The sequence below is a fragment of the Xenopus laevis genome, chromosome 2S (genome assembly GCF_017654675.1).
Source record: "Xenopus laevis strain J_2021 chromosome 2S, Xenopus_laevis_v10.1, whole genome shotgun sequence".
Classification (NCBI taxonomy): Eukaryota; Metazoa; Chordata; class Amphibia; order Anura; family Pipidae; genus Xenopus; species Xenopus laevis.
The window spans coordinates 116,759,413-116,770,373 of NC_054374.1; the positions used below are offsets into that span (position 1 = coordinate 116,759,413).

Below are 10,961 nucleotides of genomic sequence, written 5' to 3' on the forward strand. Positions count from 1 at the left end.
CCTAGGACAAAGGAAGGATGATGGTAAAATGCAGTAGCAACTAGAGTTTTTAATTTTAAATTGCCTTCTTCTATTTGGTGACAGTGAGGACACTGTTGAAGAACCACAGAGACATGCTTAACATGATGCCAGAGTGGGGTATTTTATATTAATATATTTATTGATTCATTTATTGCAAAAGCCATCATAAAACCCAGATGTATAATCATTAGAACTGCTGTGTCTACTTTTTGGCTAGTTAATCTCCTAAATTTTGTGTGATTTTTTCACTACAATCAAGGAGAAGAGAAACCCTGAGAAGAGATCCCCCCCTATAATCCAGTAAACACCTGTCTACTTCCAATACAGCGAAAAATTGGTTTGAACTCTCCATCTGTGTATGGATAGGATACTTATTCTCTAATACTCTACTCTTTGTTTAAGAGAAAGCATTTGGAAGATAAACTTATTAAACAACAAGCCAAACATTAGTTTTAACCTGGATTAAGGACTGTCAAGTATTACAAAATGAAGTTACCCTCAATAACTTTTCGGTGTTGGTGAGCTCTACATTTAAGAATACTTCTTTTTATCAACAAACTATCATCATATAAACTAATGCTGGATGTCTGAAGATATCAAAAATCTTCTACTTAATTAAAGTTAAAAAAAAGAATACTGTGATTTTCAATGATTTCCAGTAATAGTTTGTTATCTTAACTTTGACTTGCTTTTATGCTAAGGCTATAAAACTGAATTTTCAATGGGAACTGTCAACTCTATTTATGACAGTGATGTACTAGTTGACATTCAGAGTGACTCCTGCATTGGCAGTATGATATATTGAATATAGACAAATAAAATTCTTTCAAGTTTCGACTACAACTCTTCTTAAATAATTTACGTTTCTACTTTTTTCCCCTCCTCAAACTTGCCTGACAGTTTTGTTGATAGGTGCACTTTTTTTCTGCTGTTGATCAACTTCGCAACTGGCAAAAAAATACAAAAATGCCTACTGTTTTTTGCTAGGTATATATTATTGAGTAATGTTCTTTCCACAATAATATATTTTTCCCATTATGCCTCTTGCAGAGTTAAAAAATGTACATAAAATCTGTAGCATTTCCTCCTGACCTTAAGAACAATACCATGCTCCTGCCATTACAATTTTCTTCAATAAGTCTAATTTTGAGGAGGTTTGTGGCAATGAAGTAGTGAACACAAGGTGCATATAGTCACATCATTGCGAGCTTTTCACTGATTTGTTCAAATCACTGTTGAATCATTGACATCCTAAATAAAAAATAGTATTAGAGGCAGAGGAGGTAGCAACAAAACTTTGATGTATGGATGCAGATGTATGTAAATATGGATGCAGATAACTCCATTTTATTTTGCTAATTAACTAAAAATACAATGAGGATGTTAGGTGTGATTTCCACATAAATGTTGCATTAAGTTAGCTGACTATATGAGGCAGTGGGGGAAGTGTAACTATAGGGATGGAGCAACAATGGCACCCACTGGTTAAAGGCCACTTACACCACCATGAATAATCTACAAACTTTACTTAAAAGGAAGGAATATTAATTCAATTACATTACAAATTAAAGTAGAAGACAATCATTTAGATTAATGTGTGTCTCAAACTGTTGGACCAGGCTCCATTGTGAAGCACTCAGTTGTGAAGTGGATGCATAATATACAAGGAATCCACTTCCCAACTGAGTGCTTCACGACAAAGCCTAGCTCAACAATTTGAGAAACACAATAATCTAAATGATTGTCTTCATGGTAACCAATCAGATTGTTGCATTTATTTTTCTATTTGCAGCTGTCTTAAAAAAGTTGATCATTGGTTTGTTGCTATGTGTAACTCCCCATGGACAAATTTGTTGTGTTGATAAATGAGCCCCATGACTTAAACTCATATACCATCTCCTAATATACATGCCATTCAGACCAGCAAGCTAAGGAGAGTCAAAAGGTGCAGTAGAGTGTGAAGTACAGGGCTTCTTGTGCATTTAGGGCAGAAATGCCCATGGACTGTGTAAAAAAAGCAGGAAGGGGCACAATTTTGCAAACAATAGTGCTCCTACAGTTGTGTTTTGGGCATAAATGAATTAGCCCTAAAATAGTCAAATGACAACCAAGAAGTAAAAGCCAGTCATGCAAACTATAGCAAAACACATATCACATCACTCCATATAGGCTGGAAATATTTCAAATAATTCCTTCAACCTTGAAGGGCAATAACATTGGCAAGCACAAAAACTTTTTAAAAACTTTAAGAAACAAATTTGTTGAATAAACAGCACATATAACATCAAAAACTTTTCCGCAGTAACAACCTGAAATCATTTGGCAACTGTCAAACTGTCAACTGCACATGATCCATGTGTGCAAAATTTCTCTATGTCTGTACATCAAGATATCACCCATGACTGTGAGAACCTAGAAGTATATAAGGGAACAAGCATAGGTGGCAGTAATGGATAGTATCACATGTTTAATTATTTGCAGATTAGGGGGAGATTTCTGAAAAAGTGGGGAGTTGTGCATAAGAAAAATCAATCATAATTGAACAGTGACGAAAAGGGTGAAGACAAATCAGTCTGAATGTTTTTGGTGATGCGTTTAAAACAGGACAGCAGTGGAAGAAAGATGGATAAATCTAATAATAACAACATCTTTCCAAACACATTCTAACATCATTCCATGCTATTACCAGAGTATACTGTAGGTGTGGATCTGACTGGTAGTTGTCTATGTACTATGTAACCCTAAGGATACATGGTAGCAGTTGGATGAGACTAGAAACAATATGCAGTTAAAACAGTAGCAATGGGGAATAACAGTAGAAATATTGTACTGAGTGTAATGAGACAGACTAGTGAGTTCCCAGGCATGGTCAATAGGAAGTACATAGCTTTAATACATTAGATAGCTTTAATACATTAGATAGCTTTAATACATTAGATAGCTTTAATACATTAGATAGCTTAAAGAAGGGGTTGGATGGCTTTTTAGCAAGTGAGGGAATACAGGGTTATGGAAGATAGCTCATAGTACAAGTTGATCCAGGGACTGGCCATTTTGGAGTCAGGAAGGAATTTGTTTCCCCCTCTGAGGCAAATTGGTGAGGCTTCAGATGGGTTATTTGCCTTCCTCTGGATCAACTGGCAGTTAGGCAGGTTTAAAAAACTTAAAAGGTTGAACTTAATGGACAGGTGTCTTTTTTCAACCTAACTTACTATGTTACTATGTTAGTATAATCAGAGCAGTTTTAATATACTACTGGAATGTCAATATAAGGTCCTAAGTTCTAGACCTGACAGATACTAATTGGCACATCTTGATGAATCTGATGCTCTGCAGTTTTTACTAAAAATTAAACTTAAATGCACCATAAATAAACTTGATCCATGTTATATTTCCTTTCAGGGCTTTAGTGTTAGGTTCAGATTCAAGGGAAAAGAAAAACAGAGCCCCCTCCCTTACCATTTCGATTTGCTGATTTTCCCACCACTAAATAGATTAATACATGCAAAGATAAAGTTCAGCTGGATGTGAAAAAATTGCCATGCAAAAGCTTCCTCTAAATCAGACACCGGTGAACTGGTTGTGACATTAGGTATCCCAAACCAAGAATAAACCTTAAGGTCCCGTTCACGGCTCACTGTTCTCCCTATAACAACCGCCTTTCGCTTTGGGTGGAGCCCTCCACTACATTCTTACTTCTATTTTCACAAGATTACTTTCTCGATGAAGAGCAAAAGCTTATGTCCCAATGTCCCACTTAAAGGTTGAAATCAAAATGTGTGGGGAACATGTACATGATGTAAAATGTTGATTTAGTTACTATGAAATGAGTTGCCACAGACTCGTGTGTAATTAACAGAAATAAATCAATGATGTCACAAACCCAATCTAAGCAATTGTTATTGTTTCTTTTTATTACTTATACTTCTATACAGGCCCTCTTCTATTCATATTCCAGTGTTTTGTGGCCTAGTTGCCATGGTAATTTGGACCCTAGCAACCAGATAGCTGCTGAAATTCCAAACTGGAGAACTGTTAAGATAAAAAAGCTAAAAAATTAAAAGAAAGAAATGATAAAAAAATTAATACCAAAAGCAAATTATCTCAAAATATTACTATCTACATTATACTTAAAGTTACTTTAGAGGTGAACAACCCCTTTAGGAAGTAAGTATATGAGATGGTGTATAAAGCAATGATCATCATCCATGTGTTAGTCCTTGCACTAGTTTTTACTGGCTTCGTAATATCCATAACTTATTTAATGATCCTTCTGGTGCCCAATAGTTCATTCAATAGTGAAAGTTGTCCAAGTATTTTTGCAGCAAATGTATAATGTAAAAATAATTGGTCAGTGTAAAAATAAAAACTGGATAAATAGATAGGTTGTCTACCATAACAGACAGAACTCGACTTCCTGCTTTGAAGCTCTCTCATTTGTTATCAGTCAGTAACCCCGTGAGTGGGGCCATATGGGTCATAACTGTTTACTTTTAAATCTGATCTACATGCTAAGGATAAAAAGCAAACTCAATGAACAGTTATGTCCCATATGGGCCCCCTTAAAGTCACTGACTAATAGTTAGAAAGCTGCAAAGCAGGAAGTTATGTTCTGACTATTATATTAGACATCCGGTCACTCCAGCCTGTAGAGATTACATTTTTGGCTAATTCACTATATTAGAAACATTGTTTTGGTTGCACAGCCTATCTATTTACCCAGTTTTTATTTTTACACTGAACCATTCCTTAAAGGATGTGTGAAGTGAACTAAATCCGCCGGGGTACAGAAGTGAGAACAGCATTATATGTAGCAGACAAGTGGTGTCAAAGGCCCTCCCCTCTGTTCAGGGATGGCTTCTCCATCTTGACATGAATCGCTTCTTCGTGTTCTTCAGAACACTTCACACACTCATTCATGCACGATGGATACAACTCTCACAAGTAACACCTGTTTCTAGGAGTTGCATGACATGATGGATAATCCTATCACAGTAACTACACAGAATCAACACCTCTGTGAATTTCAGATGTCACCTCTTTGAAGAGTTACAATGTGCCATTGTGATTGGATTAGTGGAAGAGTTTATATGCCGAGAATTTCCCACACCAGTCAGTTGAACTGAAGAAGCTGCTGTGAAACGTCTTCATTTATTACTCAGCAAGTCCAGTTGTTTTAAATTTACCTATACTAGATATACAGTACATACATGGAACCCTGCTATATTGCATAGCCCATGCATGTTTCAAGTGTTATTACCACAGAACAGTTGTTGTACGCTGCAGTTTAACACTTTTATAAGAGATTCTGTTTTTCAATTTCCAGTTGCAACAAAACTGTTTTTGCAGCTTGCCCAACTTTTATATCCAATTTACACTCGTATTTGACTATAGTTAGCACAGTTAAATAATACATCATTATGACCACCCAAAAAAACCCTCTATTATCTTTATGAGTAGTTCAGCTACTGCCAGGTAATGTTTGTTTGTGTATACATGCATAAACAAATATATACAGCATAAACAAAGCTTTTGCCTACACTGCATCTTGCTCTACTTAATTTGCACCCATTACTATCAGGTGCCAATCCGTGTTAATTCTAAATTAGGATGTGGATATCCACATGCACACCCCTTGCTACCACAGTATTCATTAACGCTAGAAGGATTGACCATGGCAGGTGCTGAGTGCATTGCTCCCTTATGCCAGAAGTGCCATACAAAGGAACAACTGGCACAAGGGCACATAGATCAGCTGCTTCCACAGGGACTGTGGACAAACATTATTTGAATTGAGTGCTAATGGGCTCAATGTTTACAGCCAATGGGGTGCATAGCACTTGCATCAGACATTAATAGATACATTCTTGTTTCCTATATTAAAATATATTATAGATAATGTATAATTCAGAAAATATCAGTTTATTTAGCAACAATCACTTGCACTTCACATATATGTATGAAAGTATAATTTTATAGTATGTCAACAATATATTGTTGTGTATTTATTGACCATAGCAAGATATAAACAGTAAGCATAATGGTCTATAAATACCTTAAATGTTACAGATATTAAAAAAGAGTCAAGTACATTGGTGAGAGTTTTATGAAGAAAGTAGAATCTGCCCCAAGAAGCCTACAGTCTAATAATAGAGATTTAATGAAAGTATTAAGGTGGCGAGCAGCGTCCTGATAAACTGTGCACGTGTACTGTATACTAACTTTTCTGTGCACTTTTTACATATGACACATTTGAATAAAAAACAGATTTCCTTGGTCCGAAAAAGTTTGAATCTTAAGTCTGTTGGAGGATTTTACATTTGTTAGAAGATATACTGCCAGTACGACAGTGGCACTTACAGAACTAGCTTTATAATGGTATAAGGGTAATGGCTATGAGAGAGTATTAAAGAAAAGATGAAACCTTTCATTTAAACATTCTGCTAATGGGTACACTGTCCTTTATGACAGGTCGATAAACATCACTTTATTCATATGTCAAACTATAGCTTAAGAAGCCGTATTAGGGAAAATAACGTATTTCTTTTCTGCAATAAACAAGGAGACAATGCTTTTTCCAGCTGTTTTTTCCCACTAGTAATGTGTAATGTAGGAAGACAGGAATAAGCAGAGTAGAAAGCGCCTGTCAGCTCTGTTTCCCACTCTCCTTGATTAGCATGAAACATTAATAGGGAGCTCAGAAACCTGTACTGAAATGGGCTTTTGCCTGGAAATATGTCTGTCTTCAAAAGCATTTTTTTTTTCACTCCGAAACAGAGCAGGATTGTAAATAATATTTCATAGTATGTGTACGGTATTTCATGCAAAGAAAAATGATTTTAATAAGAGCAGCAATACCATGGCATTTGTGTAATGCTCCAAAACAAGGTTCTGTTATCTCTCCCAGGAAGTCTGACTATGTAAAATATCACACACTTATGTAATGTGTTTTTTTTATGCTAAACTGTAACAGGAAAAACCAAAAACATTTTTACACTGTATCTATATATATATATATATATATATATATATATATATATATATATATATATATATATATATATATATATATATATATATATATACACACAAAAACCCGAATTTGCTTTCTGCTTCCTCTAGTACAATAGTATTCTGCAGTCCCTCTAGGCTACGCCCAAGGTTAAATCAAAATCAGATGAATCTGTGATGTTTAAAAGATCCCATAAACAAAGATTTTCCTATATCATGGTACATCGATACATTTAAATTATCGATTGGCAAAATGAAATTGTGATTAATTAGAGCTCAATCCTATGACAAACACTAAGTAAACGGATTTGATCATGGCATCTATTAATATGGATATTTAGCATCTTCTACAATAATGCAGTGGAATTGCAATCCATTCTGTTTTGATTACTCAGTGCAATTTGGTTTTCACACATAATGGTCACATCATTGGAAAGAACAGTTGAGTAAGCTGTATGGCAATTCCTAAAAACCTGGCTCATGTTATTTATAGCATAGTTCATAAAAAATGACTGCCTTCCTTGAAAATACTTTTTTTTTCCTGAATAATGTACATTTGTCATGTTAACTTCTGAAAGGCCAGTAGAATAACTTTCAACTAAAAACTCCCAAGATGTCTTCATTATAATAGTTAATCTCCTATATATTTGCATTTCTGCATATGCAAAGCGTGTAATATGTCCGATACTGCCCTGTACATCTGCATGAATTTTCCAAACAACGGTTGTCTAAAGATTCTATATTTATTGTTTGGCAGACAGTATATCAAAGCTGTACAGTCTCTGCATGCCAATCAGATATAAAACAGTATCTGAGAATGTGTGTTAATGCTACCCTAAGTTTGAAGCTCAATGAAAACTAGCCTTATGTATTTTCTCAATGCACCATGCATTTTAAATAAAATACTATCAGCCTCCAACCCTGGCAATATTTAATAGGATCTCATCAATTATTTGTAGGGAAGAAATTGAAATTGCTAATGGTATAAGGATATTTCTATATTTTATTGCATTCCTTTTTCCAATTTTTTATGGGGGGAAGGGGATTTCAGGTATTCAAAATATTCGGAAACATCTACACTGTCTTTGTCTCTCTCTCTAGTATAAATGTATATATAGGTGTAGTTATGCATCTGTTCACAGAAATCCATACACAGAGAAAAGGTACAGTAACTTTCTGTGCTGACATGCAATACAGTACATAGATGGCTGATATAAGTCGTGTAATATTAGCTTGATACTGAAAAGTTTAAATAAAAACCATTAAAACTAAGTGCATGGCAAATTATGCCTTTTACGGTAAAGCCTGACTTTTTAGACAGTCCATTTAAATCTAAATCCCTCGCTTTGCACATTTCATTCAAAATATTAATTGTAAGTATCCAGGAGTCTCCCCTTTGACCCAAAGCAGACATTCACACTGCAAATACGAATGCACCAGCAGAGACCATTCATGAGGGACATGGAAAAGCCAGTCATATTTTAGCAGACAACAAATGCTGCAAAACCTTGACCAAGTGACTGAGTCATCTCAACAGCAGATCCTTGAGCACCGAAAGAACAAGTTTCATTCAGATCTTGCCTAGAAAATAACCAGGAAGCAAAGAGCTGTTTGCCGCATGCAGCACTCTCCTTATCAAATAACAGAAGATTTTAGCATCTACAGCACAGAAGAGATGGCACACTTACTGTAATGTCCCTTGGAGCAGAGTTCACAGCTAGACAGAGGCTCTTTGCATTCCACTCCCTGAAAAAGGGTTAACCACCGCGAAGAAAAGACTATAGCAGACATTAGCAGGCAGCCTACTTAGATAATACATATTTCCACTTATGATAAATCCTGGATAAACCTGTATTTCTATTTAAACACCTTGCAGAGTAAAGCCTAGCACTGCATCTGGTTGCCAAAGCACAATCAATATAGAAGGAGCAGTATTTTATGATTGGAGAAGTTGTTGTGTTTTTGGTGGTGAAATTCATTATTTAGTATCTGAACCCTCAGCATTTCAGTATCATTTATTCATAAAGTCCCTTTTTGCCAGGAGGAAATGGATACAGCTATAGAGAGAGAGAGAGTGTGTAAGAGAGAGAGAGAGAGAGAGAGAGTGAGAGAAGAGAAGGGAGTGAAGCGGATTGATGATATTGATCAGGTACCATCTTAAAACATAGGCTAGGTGCTCTATTTTAGTTGACAACTGTGACAGATAAAAAAAACAAGCAAGTGAGGGGGAAGGCTAAGGCCTTGAACATCACAAGCTTTAAAGAGCGTTTGAAGAAACCATTATGACAAGCAGGTCTAGGCGAGCTGCTGCAAAAGATGTATTCAGAGGAATCATTAAAAAATGATGCTTTGTTTGCCTTGTGAATATGAGGATTCAAGCGTTCGGCAATACACTTTTCTGTCAATGAGATTTGATTTTTAGATTTTACAGTGTAAAGAACTTTTCACAAAAATACAGAGTAAATAAGAAATAAGAGCGATTTGTTGGGTCATTTTTGCGGAACACCTGTCACTATTTATTTACAGTGCGCACCTCTCGTGGGTACATGAAAGATAAAAATATATGCAAATATGTAAAAATGGTTTGTTGCTTTTTATAATACTGGGAGATTACATTGTGGTTGAAACCCCGTTATTGCATTTTTTTAAATTCGCTTAAGTATGTTTTTTTTTGTTTTGTTTCAAAATGTTTGCTCTTTGTTACTTAAGTTAAGTAATGTTGTGTTGAATCAAGGCTTACATTTAAAAAGGAAATTTGCAATTTGATTTGAATTCTATTATTGGTACTACAGCAATAATCAGAACTATTTAATTTCCATTTATTTTTTGCTTTGTAAAATATACAAGTGTTTTAAATCCTCAGAATGCCAGATCATTTTTGCACTTTATTTGCATTAATGCCAGATGAACATTTTAGGGGTCATTTACGACGGCAATTGAGGTTGCAGTCGCACAAATTGTTGTTGCATGAAAAAATCTCATGAATTAAAGGGACTAGCAGCACATGGAGCACCTTAAACTTTTGTATAGTTAAAATGAAGCACAATGAACTCTGGTAGGGGAACTCTGGGGCTACCACCCCCTCAAAATGTGGCTATAGTTCCTATAGAAAGCTAACCTTTACATTTTTGGAAAGTACATATTCTAATTAATTAAAATGGATAAATACTGTATGTCTTTCAGCTTCAAACCTAAAAGTTTTGCTCAAGATAGCAGGATTTTTTTGTATTTTATAAAAATCATCTCAGACCTTGTAATTGACAGCATTAAATCTGGTGATTGAGGCCCTTTACGCTGATTCAGCAGTTTATGTATGCGGACTTCCAACTAGCCCACCTAACCGATAGTTGGCCATACTCCCCATTGTAATCCATTTGTTTAGCCATGGGGCCAACGATCAGATTAAAACACAATATGCAATGTTTTTTGTTCACAACGCAGTTTCCCCCCCCCCCACAGCTAGCTGCAACAACAAACACAACTGTGCACTGTATTTATCAATGGAAGGAATTCTGGGAAGGATGTAACGGATTGTAGCTACAATTTACATTTATATGGAATAGCCTAGAGACCGAGTCTCCCACTGTAAGTAAAACAGTGAGGGCATATTTTCCTACCAATCTTGGCAATGAAAAAATGTACTCAAGGGTGAGAATTCATTACCCATCTGCACAATAAGGGCCTCTGCTTCCTGGTAGGGCACTACTGCCATGAATTCACAGAGAATCTTGCCTCAGACATCAGTTTACTGGGGGTGACAAAGAGCTACCTCTGATAACTTTAAGAGCTGAATTTCCTTTTTTTTAAATCCAGAAACTCATAAAGAGGGAGAAACCTCAGGCATAAGCATAGCTAAAAGGGAATGTTTAAAGGATGTATCTATTGTTAGAATAAGAGGATGGTGCAGGTATGAGATCTGTTATCCAGAA

The 10,961-nt window shown here is 35.6% G+C and overlaps 1 long non-coding RNA gene across 1 annotated transcript in view; it reads right to left on the bottom strand.

Annotated features, from left to right (window-relative positions):
- Positions 1–8,996, bottom strand: part of LOC121400664 — a 138,680-nt gene extending 129,684 nt beyond the window's left edge. The window contains exon 1 of the long non-coding RNA XR_005965888.1: positions 8,721–8,996. This is a non-coding gene — a long non-coding RNA (uncharacterized LOC121400664). The remainder of the gene's footprint in view (positions 1–8,720) is intronic.
- Between the last annotated feature and the right edge of the window lie 1,965 nt (positions 8,997–10,961).